We start from the raw sequence: 17,859 nt of genomic DNA, 5'->3' as shown, positions 1-17,859 counted from the left end.
GAATCAAGTGAGAAGTGAGAAGAATTTTACTAGCAATAAGTAGAGAAGAATAGCTCCTGGATTTCCAGGAGGGTCCCAGATGTGTGGCCCCAAGGCCCTTTGTCAGGGGTAATTTACGCTGCAAAGTCACAATGTAGGTACAACATGGATCAAACTTCATCAACTAATAGGGTTGCAGGGATAGCCACTTAGCTAATATTGATCCAATAGGGAAATGAGTTACATTGCCAGACATTTATGGGAAGGAACAGGTCCAAATGCTCTGGTCACCCATCTTTTAGTTCACCATTTATTTAAACTTTTGAAAACTTGTCTCCCTAATATATTGTTTTCTTTAAAGCAGCATTACATGTTTGTCATTATAGTTCTACTTTATTATTTGATATTTTAATGATATTACAATTAAAATGTATTATTTCATTTTGTAATGATTTTCTTTGATCTATATAGAAATAATGTATATTTGTATATGCTGTGCTTACAGTATATAGTTTTTTAATTTTTAAAATATTTATTATTAAAAATTTGCAGTACATAACGATAATACTCATCTTGGGGAGGTCATGCACATCTTAGTTTTTTTATATTCTGCAATATTAATGTTTAACAGGTCACATAAAAATTATTTTGGGATTTTGAATGAAAAACTATGATGTCTGAAATGATAATTTTAACTCCTCCTTTCCAATTGTGCATCATATAGTTCTTTTTGTTTCTTGCACTGACTAGAAACTCCTGCTTTCTTATGTCAAATAATTTTCAGTATTATTTGAGATCATAAATTCTTTATGTTATTCATACTGATTTTAGAATGGCTGATTTAAGAACATTTCCACTGACTGATTTTAGGATGCTAGCTGTGACTTTTGATTGATTTTAGATAGTTGAACTACAATTTCAGGGACAGAAGCAACTTGGCTTATATGAATTGATCTTCTTAGATGTCTCTCAGTTCCTTTGGAAAGACTTTGTAAAAACACCATGTGATAGGCTCGGTGGTGGCTTTTCTTTCTTGCAGTATCCTTTTAGGGTTTGTAACCAAGGTATACTACACTCAGTGAATGAAGAGGAGGCAGAGCGATGCAGCTCTCTGGGCCCTCAAGAACAAGGGCTGCTCCTGAAACAGTTTAAGAATTTTCCATCCTAGTTTTCAGGCCTGTTTGTGTTACAGGAAAAAAAAACCCAAAATTGAACGGTAAGGAGTGGATGCCCAAAAATTCTATTATGGAAATAAACAAAAGTAAATAAGTTAGAGTTTATACATATAATACAACCATTGGGATAATCATTTTTATTCCCTTTTACTCCTTTTTTTTTTTTTTTTCTAGTACCAGGGATCGAAGTCAGGACCTTGTGCTTGCCCGATAGGTATGGCACCACTGAGCTACATCCCCTCCCCTTTTACTCTTTAATGATTGTAAGTTCAAATAAACTTTCCAATGTTAAACCAAACTTGAATCCTGGAATAAAACAAATTTCTTTTTTATATGTCATCTTTTATATACAGTAGGTGATCTGGTTTACTAACATCTTGTTTAGGATCTGACACCACTGTTCATGAACGAGAGTAGTCATAATTTTTTTTTTATTTAGCGTCTGTCTCATTTGTAAACTAAAATATTAGCTGTATAGGTAGTAAAGTTGAATGGATAGATTCAAGTTTTCAAAATCCTCTGAAAAGGTTTATGTAATACTAGAAATATTTTCTTCTTTTATTTCAATATGATCAATCCATAAAAAACATATGACCTTACTGTACTCATGGTGAAAAATGTAAATTACTGATTTGGTAGGTAGTATTTATTCTTTTTGATTTCTGATAATTTATATCATTTTATGATTTTTTTTCACCTAAGATTTAAATATGCTGGCATAACCTTTTCATAATGATCCTTTGCTATGTGTTGATCTCTGCTATGTCTGTGATGTTGGGTTCTTTTTTATTTATCTCCTCTTCACTCCCTACAATATCAAAAACAAGGCAATGAGAAACAGTTCATGGAGAAATGAAACATAACAAAAACCTCCTTGAAAGAGCTAGAAAGAAATCTAGCTGGATTTCGTATATATACTCATTTTTCAATGGTGGGGACCAAAACACTAGGCAAGATTACTACCACCAAGCTACATTCACCCTTCCCCATACATTTTTAAAATAGAGAAATAAAAAATGTATAGAACAGTATATAAATGAGACACACATGCTCTATCAAATATTGCATAGAACAATCTATATTTTAAAAGTATCAACTTTGGGTGAATGGGATATAAAGAACACGCATATTATGTAAAATAATGTTTTAAATGCACTGCCAAAATCGTCCATATAACCTAAAAGGTAATTCTCAAAGATGGAACTATTTAGAAGAAATCTAAAAACAAGATTACCAGATGGTAATCACATAAAATCTATATGCTTTACCTATATGTTTATTTCTTTAATGATACAACAAAACACCCAAGTTATTAGTGATGGACCTGTGCAGATCAATCTCCTTGTCTGTGTGGAATCAAAACGTGCATTTGACGTGAACGTCTTGCTCAGCTAGCCTTTATTTAAGCTATTCTTCTATGGCACTAAGCCAGCTGAATGGGAATTTCATGTCAACCAACTCATGTCTATAGTAAAGACATAAATGCAGTGTGTTGGGGGAAAATCTCCCTTGAGAAGTTGATTCCCTATCACAGTGGAGGCGAACTCAGGGCACGGGTGCACACAGGCAGCAGAGCCCTCTTGTCCGAGGAGAGCTTGGCATCACCCCTTCGGCAGCGCATCAGACAGCCTCGCACAGGGGCCGTGTGCATGCTTGGAAAAGCATAAGGGAGTGTCTGTTGGCATCGCGGAAAGTTCTGTTATTGTGTTTTTCTTTTAAGGCAAAGAATGTCAATGTATGAATTGCTTTTTCTAAACTAAGACTTCAGTATTTGAGTTTAGTTGCAGTGTAGGCACTTTGCAATAAATAAGTGAGTTTTGGGTTCCAGTCTAGACACTTGCCTCTAAAAGGTTCGCCATCGGTGCATTACCAACTTTCAACCAAATTCAGAAAAAATAATGACAAAAGTCCCCAGTGTCCTTCTGCCTCTTAATCACGCCCTTTGTCTGTCACCTGACAATGAATGGAAGTCTGTGTCACTCAAGTGAGTTGTTTTGAAAAATCAATCTAAGTCTAAGCTAAAAGATCTCAGAGATCATCACCCAGCGAACGCTCAAGTTTTTCAACTGAAGAGGCTGAGTTTAATGATGTAGGGCCATCCTCACCAGACCTGGGCTTCGGAGGTGGATCTCTTCCTGTGAACAGGGGGCCCCTTTGCCAACCAATTTTTGCATCTCTGCTGTCAATCTGGCAACTGCTGAGAGCCAGAATACTTTCTATGCCTGTAACTCTGCATTTTTCCTTTCAGTGTGCTTGTATTTATGCATTTGCATTATAATACATGCTGAGATGTGTTTAAATGTATAGGATACATTTGAAATATGGAATCTTAATAATATACAGGGAAGTTTAATAACGAAATGACTAACCCTCTGATATATTCAATCTATTCATTTAACTCACGCAAAAAGGAATCTTCCTGTAATCTCATCCTCTCTATTTTTCTTTATATCCATAACTTTTTCATTCTTATAGTAAACAGGCTACACACAGCAGAAACTCACCTAATGACATTCAACAATTCTTTGAATAAAAAATGGAAAACGCCAGTTTACTGTATGGAAGTGGGAAGGTTTGAAGGTAAGACAAGTAAGTTGGGCAAGGCCATAAATGTGAGTTAAGCTGTGAGAACCTGCCCAGCCTGTGTCTGCTTAACAACACATGCCCTGCTCTGGGAGTTACTTGTACCCTTGTCCTAGTGGGTATTTTTTGCCATCAAGAATATGAACTCACTTTATAAACAAGTTAGCTCTTCATTAAAATTCCACCATAAAACAAGACTTTCAATGGGGATCCTCACAATTTCAGTAAGTAATCATTCAATATTTCAAATTTAGAAGACCCATCTAGAGATGCCCTTTTAAAATAATCTTGTTGATCTTCTAATAGCTGAAGTAGACACTAATAATTTTTTTTACTATAAGGTCTGTTTTCTTGTGTATTTTCAAGGGCAAGTGTTCCAAAATATTTATGGAGAAATATAAATACCACTATCTTTCCTTGCAGAGTATAAACACCAGTATGCCTTTAATTTGGAAACTTCATCTGCAAGTGGATGTTGCTTACTGATGAAAATGTTTCCTCTAAGAATGTTTACAGAGCTGAAAATATTTTACTAAGAAACGTGTGCTTTTTTTAGTTATCTGTAGTTACTGTGAGATCAAAGTGAAAGAAACCTAATTCTCAAACCATCCTCTTTAAACCTCAACTTTTTTACCTCTGAAAATTGATGTCATAAAAAATATTTTCCACATCCTGTAATGAAAGGTTTGAGAAATTGCTCAAGGTACTCATATACTTAATATAAATAGATTTAAAGGTTTTATATACTAATAAAACCAACAATGTTCTAAAATGTTTTTAGAGTTCTATTTGGGATGGAAATGAACCTTGGAGAGACTTATGATTTTTGAATGAAGGATGGGAAGATTGATAAAATCCTGAAAGAAGAATACAATTGAAATTAAGAAGAAAAACAAAAGCATGTGCTACATTAAATAGAGGGAAATCTAAGTTCTTTCTACAGAAAGAAAATAAGCATATTATCATTTTTATACAAAAAATAATTCAAATAAGTAAAAAGTGCACATACTAGTTGTATGGTAAAATAGTATTGTTACTAAATAAATCATCTCTAAATGTATGCATTTTGTGAAGAGGATATCTGGGGGAGGGTTGTTAAACATACTTAGCTAAAATTAAATTTGTTAAAATAAGTAGATACATAATAATCAAGAGTTTGAAAAAAAAGTTGCTGCGCTACATCAGATTTATATCTGATATAAAGCCACATTCATCAAGATCTAAGGAAAGTGAAATCATTGTTTCAAAGAGGTATCTGCATTCCTGTTAGAGATGCCTGACACCGCAGCACTACTGAGAGCAGCCAGGATTGGCACCCTGCTAAGTCCATGAATGGATAAGCAGCTAGAGAAAATGTAGTCCATATATGCACTGGAATTGAAAGAATGGGATCCTGATACTTGTGACAACACAAGGACAATGGTTTCTTTACTGAAAATGTAGTACAGTATGGATATTCACTCAGTGTGCATGTTGTATTATGTATCGTTAGGAATGCGGAGATGATAAAGTATATGGAGGATGTGTGTAAGTTATGTGCAAACACCAGGCCATTTTACATAGGGGACTTGAGCATCCATGTATACACAATGCCTACTTTACATCTTCATTTAGCTGTTTAATGCATTTCTTGAATATATCACACCCCAGCTGAGGTTGTAATTTTCACTTTCAAATGTTGTCTGCTCACAGCCTTCTTAATCTCAGTTGATGCCAGCTCCACCCTAGTAGCTGCATGTGTGAACACTGGTACAAGCGTGATCCCTTCCCTTCCCTATTAGACACAGTATCTAGTCATTATTAATAATCAATTCGCATTGCAAAATATACCCAGAATCTTCTCAGCAGTTCAAATCCTTTTCATTTATGGGTTTAACTATTACCATTGCTTCCTTGCTAACTTGTGCCCCTGCCTCCAGTTTCACCTCTCTTGCACCCACTCCTGTTAAAAAGCAACATAGATGTGCTCGAACCCTGCAGTGTCCCGGTTTCACTCAGAGTAAAAGTGAAGAGCCTCACACTAGCCCGCGAGGATCTGCTGTCACCCTGCTCGCTGCCCCCAGCCACACTGACCACGCTGCTGTCTGGTGGATGCACTGTAGCACCCTTGCTGTGAATGTTCCCTAGTCTGAAATGCTCTTCCCCCAAAGGTGAGGCACAGTCACATTCTCATGTCCTTCAGTTCTGTGCTTGTCTCTCCTTAAAATTGCCTCCTCCTCAACCCCTTGGCCCATTCCCCATGGCCCAAAATTCCTGTCCTTGTATTCTGCTGTATTTTTCTTTCCTTTGTTTCCTTTATCACCCTTTAAGATTCTCTAAAATGAATTTTATATTATGTATGCTTTGTAATTATCTGTATTCCATGAAAAGAATATGAGCTATGAGGACATGTTAACTCTATTTTTCTTTTACCTAGAGAAATGGTTCGTAGGTAGTATGCATTCATGATATATCTCCTGAATAAATTCATAAGTGAGTAAACACAAATTTAAAGTGTGTATATATATATATATATATATATATACACTGAACCAAAAAAGTGAACTCTGAAAAATAATTTTACAATACATACATACATACAGATAGATGGTATGTATCTTACTACCTAAGTGATAATTTACTAACAGATAAATAACTCACCAAGCCCACATACATCCCTGGGTTCAATCCCCAGTAAAACTATGACAAAATAATTGATGAGAAAAGATACTTCGATAGAAAAAGTAGGCAAAGGACAGGAAGAACATTTATCACAGGATTACAAATGTGAACTTGTAAAAGACTGTTCAATTCAACCCGTAATAAATTAAAGGCAAATACAAATTAAAATGGTATCTTAATTTAACAGCAACTTGGCATGCATTTCAAATTACAGTATTTTCTATTAGTGAAAATTGCTGAATTCAATAAGGTTATAAAAAATCTAGTGCGTATAAAAGCAAAAAAAAACAGCTTTTTTTGAAGACAATGCTATACATAATACATCAAAATACCCCTGTTCTATCTTCTTCATGAATTCCACTCTGCCTATATGAACAGAAGGATAACAATGTTCATCTCATTTAATTGCAATAATAAAACCAAAAGTGGGATAAACTGCATTAACATACACACTGTACAGGCATATATGCAATAGTTGGCTACCATGAATCTGAACATCACATCATACCTGTAATCCCAGCCCTTTAGGAAATATGGACAGTAGAACTGCCAGTTTGAGTTCAGCCTGCCTGGACAATTTAGCAACTTAACGAGACTATCTCCAAACAAAGTATTCAAAAGCCTGGGGCTATATCTTGGTGTGAAAGCCCTGTGCTCAAGCTCCAGTATAAAAGTAAAAATTTTTAAGTAACAGGAGTCATTTGTATTACACATCCAAAAACTTTGCATCTTCTGATTCACATAATCTTCATAAATATATGTGCATAAATATATATGTGTGTGTTTATATATGAGTGAGAATGACCTTTTTTAATATTTTTTTCTTCATTAAGTTATTGATACATTTTAGGTATACAAGAAGATGACATTCTTCATTGGGAATGTGTACCTTTACTTGATATATCTTGGTTCTTATTTTTCCCCATTCCTGTGTTTGCAGATTATAAATAATATTTCTTTTTTGTACTTTTTGGTATTTTCCACATATTTAAAAATCAGTATAATTTTAATTATTTAAAAATAAACACTACAACACTGCTTTAACCAACAATGAATTGATAAGTATAGAATTTATACTGTACACATTATTGTATTTGTCAGACAAGCCATGCTTATTTGCCTAAGGGACTTAGGAGGCTCTAAAAACTGCTCTGATGATATTTTGAGTGGTAACTCTGCAGGATTAACTGTCACCCTGTGGAATACAGCTTATAAAAATGTGGATGACCTTCCTCAGCAAGTAGCCCCTGTCACCTGCATCTGCTGTTGTAAATCTGACTATGCCTCAGAAAGATAAAACATCCTAAGGATGGCCACCTAATTTTCTAGGTTTGCAAGTTCAGAGTTGTCTCCCAGTCCACTGATCCTCACTCTATCACCCTCACCTTCCACACAGTTTGTGAGAAATCGGTAGTTACGTCCACTCTGCATCAAGTAACTCCTCTTGCATGTTTCTCGCATCTCTTCTTCCCTGTTTCTTAGACTGATCAGGCTACTAAAACAAAGTGCCATAAAGTGGGTACTTTATAAAAACAGGGCTTTATTTCTAACAGTTCTGGAGGCTGGGAAGTTGAAGGTAAAGGTGCCTAGTCAGGACCTGTTTCTTAGCTATTAGATCGTAACTGGAAATTTGTTTCTTCATTTGGAGGAAGAGCAAAGAAATACCTTGAGGCTATTTTATAAGAACATTAATTGTCGGGAACCATTCTACATAATTTTGGTGGAAAACTATTTCATGATTAAAGTTTGACTCTAGTATATGATCTACTATGGCATGCAGAAACATAACTCCATTTTGCCTCGCAGCTGAGGCCTCAATGGTCCCATGATGCTGTGACAACTCAAGGGCAAAATTACATCCTGGTTCTTTAAAGCTGAGTAGTAGTAACAAAAGAGAAAGGTTTCACCTGGGGAGGGACAAATTCCTTATTAGCTTAAGTCATCCCACCTATGATTGTAAGAATGCTCTCCTTACCACCTTCATCAACATAAGATCCTCATCTACATAAGATCCTCAATGGCACAAGATCTTCAACCATGCATGATCACTGCCACCCCTGATACTCCCGCCAATTATTGTGTATCCAGTATATGATGGCTGGCTCAGAGTGTCTTTTTCTTTGCCCAATATGAGGCAAAGACCCCTGTGTACTTTGAAATTATTCAAGTCTCTGTTGTCTGTTTTTCTTTAGCCCTAGTCACCCTCTTTCTAGGCAGTCAGAGGATTAATCACCTTCCCGTAGTTAATGCTATATTTCTATCAAAGTCTCTCGATTTGATAACTTTCCGAAGTCTCACGTCTCAGTTCTACCACATCTGAGATTAGTGCTCGTGTATGAATTTGGAGTGGACACTCACATTCGGGCCATTGAGCCACTGATCGTTTGTCACCAGGAGAAAGAAGTTAACGCCACTCTTCTTCCTTGTCTTGGTGTCGCTGAACTCCATTCCTTTCCATCACTCCTCCACCATAACCTCGTCAGTTCAACTCCACACCTATTTTAGATTGAGCTTCCTAAAACAAGGCACTAATCAAGTCAGCTCTGCTCCACTTAAAAACATCCAGGTGGCTGTCCATCGCCTTCAGTGTTAAAAAATACAATTGAAAACAGTACAACTTTTTGCATAATGATGTATTTTAAATTAAACAAAGGTTTTCTTGGGTGATTTATAAATAGTTCAATCAGAAAAAAAATTCAAAAATTTTGCTTAGTCTGAAGGATTTGTAATGGAAATCTGTAAACAACTTAACTAGATTCTGATAGCTATTTATAAACTTAATTTTAAAAAAAGAAAAATAAATAATAAATAAAATTAAAAGTAATATAACTTAAATTTTTAACTAGAGTGAATATAACCTGTCTTCTTTCCTAAGCAGCTTGACAAGATTTCCAGATTTTACTGGCTAGATAAAAAAGTCATTAATGAAAAGAACTGTGTTTCACCCTACTTTTTATTATTCAGAATAATTAATGGCAGCGACACTGTCACATAGAAGGTAGTCAATAAATTTTTTGGCTTTACTGAGTTCTAAAAAATTTTAAATGATCACAACTAACAGAAATAATTTCTACTGAAGATTCTGCTACATATTAAAGTAACACTTAAAAATGAAAGGAGTGGGTTTTGTTATTCAGCTACATATTAAAGTAACACTTAAAAATGAAAGGGGTGGGTTTTGTTATTTACAGATGGGGAATCCAGTTTTCAACCTGCAATTATGGAACTCATCTTCAGCTGATGTTATCTTGAATCTGAACTTTTCTGACACAATTAAATATGTCTGATATTCCAAACAGAGAGGTCATTTTATAAGTCTGAGCCACTGTGATCTAACAATTTATATTATTTTCACTGGGATACAACTAGAACTAGCAGTACTTAAGCAACATGTTAGAAAGCTGTTAAACAATTTAAAGTTAATAGATTCTTTGCGGGGGTTCATTATAATTATCATTGTCTGTGTGTGTGTGTGTGTGTTTGTGTAAGGGCCAGATATACAATCATTACCTATTATATTACACTAAGTTAAAATGGCAATTATGGGATTAGCAGTTTACATTCAATACCAAGCTGGCTAATTTCAAACTAGCATTCTAGAGGGGAAGGTCTGTATCATGTTATATTCAGGGCTAATTTTGTGAACAAAATTTCCTGGGAGGTATAGGGGAAAGAAGTAATGGGAAAGGAATGAATATGAGAAAAGAAAAAAATGGAAACAAAGTTTTTGTAAATAGGGAGTGGTGAAGGGGTCAATAGGAGGGCAGGGGAATGGGGAAACAGTAAGAACCAAGACATAGTGTGTAAAGGTATAATTTCCCCATGATGAGTGTCATTGTGCTGTATGCCTAAAATGTAGTAATAAACAATGAATAAAAAAAGAAACGAGCCAGGCGTGGTGGCGCACGCCTGCAATCCTAGCACTTGAGAGGCTGACAAAGAGGATCGCTGAGAGTTCGAGACCAGCCTGGGCTACGTAGTGAGTTCTTGTGGGAAACATGGTTTGTGGGAGCCAGTCATGGCCCACTGGCATTTGACATTTGAAAGATAACTTCTTTCTTTATAATCAAGGCAATGACACAATGTGTGGTCAGGATGTTCCTAATTAGCATATGTTAACATTTGTTCCTTCTTAAGGACTGCAAGTGTTAAACTTGTTTTTGACCCTGCATGGGAGAAACTCAGAGAGCCAAAGAGCTGATGTTATCTGTAGGAGTCAGGTGCTTCCTGTTGATGTGCCTTTAAAAGGCTGATGCTTGCCTGCAATAAACGTTGCCTTGATCAGACTCTTGGCATCCTTCCTTTCTCTCTGCCCCATCTCCACCCCGCTGCTCTTTCAGGTTTGAGACACTGCTGGACAGTGCTCTGCATTGCCAGCTCGTGACAAGTTCTAGAGGTCTAGGTCAGTCTCAACTACATAGTGAGACCCTGAGTCAAAAAAGAAAGAAAGAAAGAAAGAAACAGAAAAATACAAAGAAAGAAAAAGAAAAAGTGAAAGAAAAAAGAAAAAGAAAGAAAAAGAAAAAAGAAAAAGAAAAAAAGAAAAGGAAAGAAAAAGAAAAAAAGAGAAAAGAAAAAAAAGAGAGAAAAAGAAAGAGAAAAACAAAAAGAAAGAAAGAGAAAAAGAAAGAAAATGAAAGAAAGAGAAAATGAAAGAAAGAAAAAGAAACATAAATAGAAATTAGAAAACAAAAAGACTTTATGAATTTTTTTATAGAAACAATAACTCAGAACAAGATTTCCAAATCAGGGCCAGAGATTTTGGTCAGTAGTTCTGCCAACTGCCTCCCAAGTGCAAGGTCCCAAGTTCAATCCTTGGTACAAAAAAAAAAAAATCCAAATCAAAGCCACATGTGTTGAAGAAGATTCGATAAGTACATTGTAGAAACAAGATAAAAATGATAAAATGAAGCATTTTAGGAAAATTGATAGTGAAAGTGCTCAAAAGGTAAAAGGTAATGAGCTCTGAAATGTCCATCTCTCATGCTCAGGAAGGAAGCACATCATTTTGCATCCCTAATTACTGTCAATAATGTTAAAGTCAAAGCTTAACCCTAAAGAGATGACAGATGAGCTTGAGAATAAAGTGATGGTAAAGATGTTATGGATGGTTTCTTCTGAAGGTTATAACAGTGCCAAAGACTAATTTTAAATTTATAATTTATTTTTGAAAACATACGATAACTGAGGTATGTCTGTCCTCCTGATGCTAAGCTTACATTATTATAGTCAAAGAAAATGCAGTAACAGGTGAGGCTGGGTATTGCTATGTAACTTAGTGCACTCAGTAGCAGAAACACAGATATCCATGGCTATAGTTTGTGAATTAATATGGCTGTACTAGTCAAATCAAAATTACCAAGGAGGGCAAATAAAATCAACCATATCTGCTCTGAATAGATACATTTTCATGGAATGAGTATGTACATGTATTTTGATTTATCTTCTTGTATAAAAAAGTTTGTTTTACATAACAGACAACGGAAAGCCAGCAGAATGTTAAGACCTTCCTAACACCACATTCTGTAGGTGATGGGAAAGTCAGTGTCCTACTCAGTGCAACCTTACTCACAAATGTTAAGTGAATAGTTAGATGTACCCTTTGAGAGGAAACTAGGGAATTTCATTAAGTGAAGAAAAATCACAAAACTTAGCTTTGTAGAAGTGAAAAACTGCCAGTCTGCAATATCCTCTCCTTTATTCTCACTCAGCTTTACTGCCTTTCACTCTACTTTTGTGTGCACATCTGCTGTCCAGGGATCTACGTCTGGCCAGTCAGTCTCTGTGTTACAGTTTAGATCTAAACTCTCCCCTAACTCTCAGCTTCTCAGCTGGTGCCAGGTTGGGAGGGGCAGATATTTAGGGTTGTGACTTGGAGGTCTTTTACTCTGCAAGCTCCTCCTTTTCCTTTCCTCTTTGCCTCCTGCCCCAGACCCTTCCGCTGTATTGTTGCCTGCTGACCATGAACTGAATCTACAGAAACTGTGAAGCAAAACAAAGCTCTCTCCCCTTCTAACTTGCAGGTGTGTGGTATTTTGTCTCAGCAATGCGAAAGCTGACTAAAACAGTCTAGATCCCACGTACGATGCTCTATTTGACGTGTATTAAGAGATTTTCCTTGGTGCAATGAGCTGTGACTTGTGAGAATGGAAATCACAAGGTATTTGCTGCCTTGCTAATCAGAGTGCTAATCAATTGTAAATCAAAGGGGCTGATACAAGTCAGAAAATAATTATTTCTGAAAAGAAAAACAATGACTGAGAAGAAAACTAAAACTTCTTCTGATGAGTCCAGTGCTCGTTTTCATTTTTCTGACTAACAGGGAAAAAACCAGGATAAGGGAAGGCTGTACTGCTAGCATATTTGGTCTGCGTATGTGAAAGCCTGCTGGACTGTAAAGCAGTCTTAGGCACGTTTTCTTTCTTGGTGAGATTCAAGTTTATGGTCTGTTATGAACAAATTAACTGCTTTCATTTTTAGCTCATTACAGTAGCATTTGACATATGTTATTTTAAAATGCCGGTCACTCGAATATCAGTTTAAAATGTTGTTCAGCTTAGAAGCAACTTTTTCCCACTATTCATTAGATACCTTTAGATATATGGAAGTAGATTAAAACCATATTGCCTCTGAAGACAGAAACTTGCCAAAATTAGAGGGAAGCTTGTACAAATAAAAAGATTTTGGAGATAAACTAAGTAAAAAATCTGAATATCAGCTCTTTCTTCATCGAGATGAGCCATCCAACCAATCAGCAACGTATAAAAATGTATTTGTTAATCATTCTGACTCGGGTATCTGTAGCCCAGGAACCTTTGTTAATCACTTTTGGAAATCCAACAATCCAATGAAATGCATCCCAGAACATACAAGACATCCTTGTAGAAACCTTGTATCACATTGTAATTTGCATAATTTGGGGAAGTAACTATCATGGCATCCGGTAAGGAGGGCACACTCTCCTCTCCCTCTTTGCCCTTCTTCCCCTTCCGCCTACTTCTTCTTCTACCTCCTCCTCCCGCTCCTTCTCCACCTCTCCCCGCTTACTGTTCAACTCCTCCCCCTCCCTCTCTTCTGCTATTTCCCTCCCCCTTCTCCTCCTCTTTTTCTTGAATATCTTCCTCCTTCTCTGGTTGTAATTTACTTATCCTTCTACCTTATTATGAAAAGATCACTTTCCAACAGAACATTACACTGGAAAAACTTAATTTTACAGCTAGAAAAACCATGTCAAAATCAGAAAGGTCTTAGAAATCTGTTTAAAGTAAAATAGTTTTCTTTAAAGTAGTATTTAATGGAGCTTTTAAAATCTTAATCTAATATCTAGAAGAGAACCTGATAAAATAAATATCTGTGAAGTAAGTAATGATGCATTTTTTTGAAACCAGTAGGGACAAAGTTTTCAGATTTTTCCTTTTTTTTTTTGCATGTTTTCTATTTACCTAATTAATAGATATTAAATAAATGAATGCTATTAAATGCATGTATTTATAAAGCGCTTTCATGCTGCAAGTCTTGTAGGTATTCAGGATAGCAATTGTAATCATGATGGCAATAGAATTAACTAAGTGTATTCTTCCCAAGTCTTCATTCTAGAAATTCTGTATTTCATCTCATTTTTGCACAACTCAGGGAAGTAGATACAATTGCATCTTTTGTAACTAAGTGTAGAACTGAGAAGCCGGTTTATCTGGCCAGCAACAGGATTTTTAAAAAAATCTTCTTAAGAGCCACACAAACAAACAGCATGAAGAAAGATTTGTTGTTTGGTGGCATTTTTAACGTGGTTTAGTAAGGGACTATTTAAAAATATGAATGCTTTTGATGTAAAAATTAGCTTAATAATTTGGTCTTTCCAAAAGATAATAATAAACATATGGAAAACATTATGAAGGAAGGCACAATAGCTAAAAGTCTATTAAGTTGCAGGGAAAAAAGGAGCATAGTATTTCTTCATGAGAAATCTAAATATTGCCTGTTCTGTTTTGTCTCTCTGCTACCTATTGACGTGTGGCTATTATTTGAGGTATTGGATCTCATTTGCTTTATTCTGTTTCTACCAAATTATGAAGACTCAAATTATTTCATTGGAGGAAAATGAGTAATTGTCTAGTATTAAGTAGATTAAATAATTTGTTAGCTGATGCTTTCTTTAGATGCTTGGGGAATATGTAGGAGGGTGAAATCCAATTTTTACCTTAAAAAAATCGAGACAAGTATACTGGGCCATATGAGTTTCTTCCATTACCAAAATGTTGTACATTTTGTCACCTCATTTTCATGCTCTTTTGCTTCTGAGTGGTTAAAATATCCTATATTTAAATCTATACTCTCAAAATAATATATCTATATTAAATAATATCTGGTAAGTATGGATTCTGGACTTATGTACAGCCACGTCTAACCCTGCAAGGCATATGTTTAAGTAATAAAAACTACAATAAAACCTAGGAACCCAAGAAAGATCTTCTACTAAGGATTAGTGTGTGCTTTCCAGGGTGGATGTTCCATTTATAACACTCATTTGTTTCCTAGCATCGAGGCCAAGTTTCCACTTATTACATGTCTCCTTGCTTTAATATTAACTTCCAGTTTGGAGCACTGCAAACTCTCTCTCCATGCCTCAATTAAAGCTAAGCACATCCACTCCACCTCTACTACCAATTTTACTAGAAGCCACTTCAAAGATCCATTTTAAGAAATGAAGAATGATCATTGGTTCCTGAAGCCAAGGTTGGCCCTGCTCATAATGAAGCTGGACTTCTCTCACTTCCCCTTTACAAAACACAGGTATTTTTTCTTTCCAAAACATTTTTTCTCTTCCCCTAAAGTTAAAACTGCTTGTTTTGTTGATGCTGCTGGCATTATTAGGGAGGAGATAGGGTATCCTCTCAGTCAGGGCTGCTCAGAACACACACACACACACACACACACACACACACACACACACATGTAGACGTGCTATGACATTAAATACCACACTCTGCTGTTGTTAATAAATATGAAGTTCCAAAACATTCAAAGCTCCTCTCAGTTATAGACAGGCCCAAGAACATAGTAATGAATGTTTCTTTACCAGGATGTCTGCATCTTATCGTGCTATGTGAAAGTGAATGGCAGTGACACAAACTCCACAACTTTTCCATTTCCAATTTTCTCGGTTCAACTCTACTTTTTGACCATTTTCTCAACTGTTCATTTGTAGCGCTCTTTCTGGACTCCGTGATATTGCTTATTATACAAACCACTGCTCTCCTTTCATCTACTGTGTGCACTGGTGACTAGGAAAAAAGCGAAGTAACTTTTGCTTTCTGAGGAGATCCTCTGGCTGCCATAGATACACAGAGCCTGTGTGTACAGGGGTCACCTAGAAAACATAGTCGCAGATGCTGTGTAGTAACCAACACTCACACCCATGCAACACACACACTCCAAACAGTTTGGCTCACGCTGAAGATGCACTCCTTCAGAAAGACATATTCTTGTCACCTGATGGAGCTACTGATCCTCATTTCTCTGAAAATAATTTGTCTGCCTAGGTCTTCCCAATTCTGCAGTGCAATGTGAATTTGAACCCTAAAACCATACACAGGACTATAAAAGTTTATATAGTATTAAAGAGGATGCTGTGTCTCTTCTCCAACCACAAGCAAGGCCGTGAGAAATGAAAACACTCGCCTTCTCCAACGGTGGGAGGGCTTCTTCTGGCTCATCCTGACTGAGGGTGTGGTGTTCTGGGAAGTTCTGGCCTCATGCAGATCTCATCCCTCTTACTGGGGTCCAAGGTCGTTTCCTACCCCCTGTGTGGCTGTTCCAGGCTGCCTAAGTCTTGCAGCAGCCCTCATCTCCGTGGGAGTGAAGAATGCCATTCACCTCACCGGGTAAGTTTCAGAAGTTTCAAGCTTTCCTCTGAGCATATTAACTAGTCTTCTATCCGTTCCTCCAGCATGATGCTCTCATCCCTGAAGCTGGTTGCCCAGTGGTGTTTCATCAGCTTGCAGGCACACACACATCCATACCCCTTTCTTGTTCTTAGATCTGATTCTAGTTACATTCAAGCGCTGTTTAATGCTGGGCATACATTTTGAGAAATGCAGCATTATGGAATTCTGTCACTGTGTGGACGGCACATGGTGGTTCACTTGCACAACCCTACAGGGCAGAGGCCAATCACTCCACAAGGCTTCTCCGCACAATCAAGAGACTCAGTGGACATAAGCCAAATGAGGCTGCTGCCAACAGAACAAGGCACACTGTTGTTCGCCATTTTTCAATAACCAGAAAGAGGACAGTCTAATATAATGATAGTGCTGAGTGTGAGACCCCGTGAGAAAGCACCTACCTATTGCACACAGGGCCCTGGGTTCCAGTCCCACCACCACCAAACAGAAGAGGTAAAAGTATGGTGTGGTCAACACATTCCACTGAGGCACTTGTTCCCTGTCGTTATCCTGTATTATGTGCTGCACAAAATACTTTCAAGTGACTGGCAATGTGATGGGTTTGTCTACAGCAAGAGCATAAACAGAAGGATAATGACCTGGAACTCAGACAGAGAGCAGCACCTTACAGCACTAGAGGAGGACAATGTTTCAGCTCCATGGTAATCTTGTGAGTCTGCCATCGTATCTGCAGAGCATCAGTAACTGAAACATTGATATGGAGCTCAAGTCTGCCTGCCCTCAGATGGGTCTGCCTTCACCACTGAAATCACCATGGGATTCAGCATTACTTTATACCAGGCTATTCTTAGGCATATTGAGCCCAGAAGAAAAAATGTGGGTCTCCAGATTTTGCACAGTTGCCTTTTATTTCCAAGAATTTAACTACATTCATTAAATAACAAGTATGCTACATAACTAAAATATTACTCAGATTTTAAACTCTACATCCATACAAAGAAATGAGGGAGTTTGAGGGGAGAGCCCAAGACCACTTCAGGAACTTGCTCAGGAATACTTCACATTTGCAATTGCACTTTGGACTCCTGTCTTCTATTGTTTTAGAATCCAGACTTCCTAGGGAAGGAGCACTGCAAAACTTCTCATGCTCAAAAGACCTGGTGATAACATCTCTTCTTTTGCATTCACCAGAATGCCCCAACTTACTTTTGGAGGCTGTGTAAGGATTTGTGCACATATTTCACAGTCAAAATAAGCTCTGAAGAGCTCCTTCTTCCCATGTCTGCTGGCATCTGCCAAGCAGCTCTGCACTGTGAGGCCCTCACACTGACTTGCAGCCTCACCCAAGGGCTTTCACAGTTTTACCTTTAGTTGGCAAAACCTTGTGCTCCAAGCATCATATAAGTCTCTTTAACTGAGTATAAAAACGTAGTAATAATGCTTAAAAACCACATGAAATGCTACTTATGGGCCGGGGATTTAGCTCCGTGGTTCCATTGTCTGCCTTGCAAGTGTAAGGCCCCAAGTTCGAACCCCCTTACCAAAAAAAAAAAAAAAAA

The 17,859-nt window shown here is 36.9% G+C and overlaps 1 protein-coding gene across 5 annotated transcripts in view; it reads right to left on the bottom strand.

Annotated features, from left to right (window-relative positions):
• Positions 1-17,859, bottom strand: part of Hmgcll1 (3-hydroxymethyl-3-methylglutaryl-CoA lyase like 1) — a 122,279-nt gene that overhangs the window by 37,330 nt on the left and 67,090 nt on the right. The window lies entirely within an intron of this gene.

This window comes from Fukomys damarensis, unplaced genomic scaffold (genome assembly GCF_012274545.1).
Source record: "Fukomys damarensis isolate Sample0158 unplaced genomic scaffold, DMR_v1.0_HiC HiC_scaffold_14, whole genome shotgun sequence".
NCBI lineage: Eukaryota > Metazoa > Chordata > Mammalia > Rodentia > Bathyergidae > Fukomys > Fukomys damarensis.
This window is presented reverse-complemented; position numbering and strand designations above follow the sequence as displayed.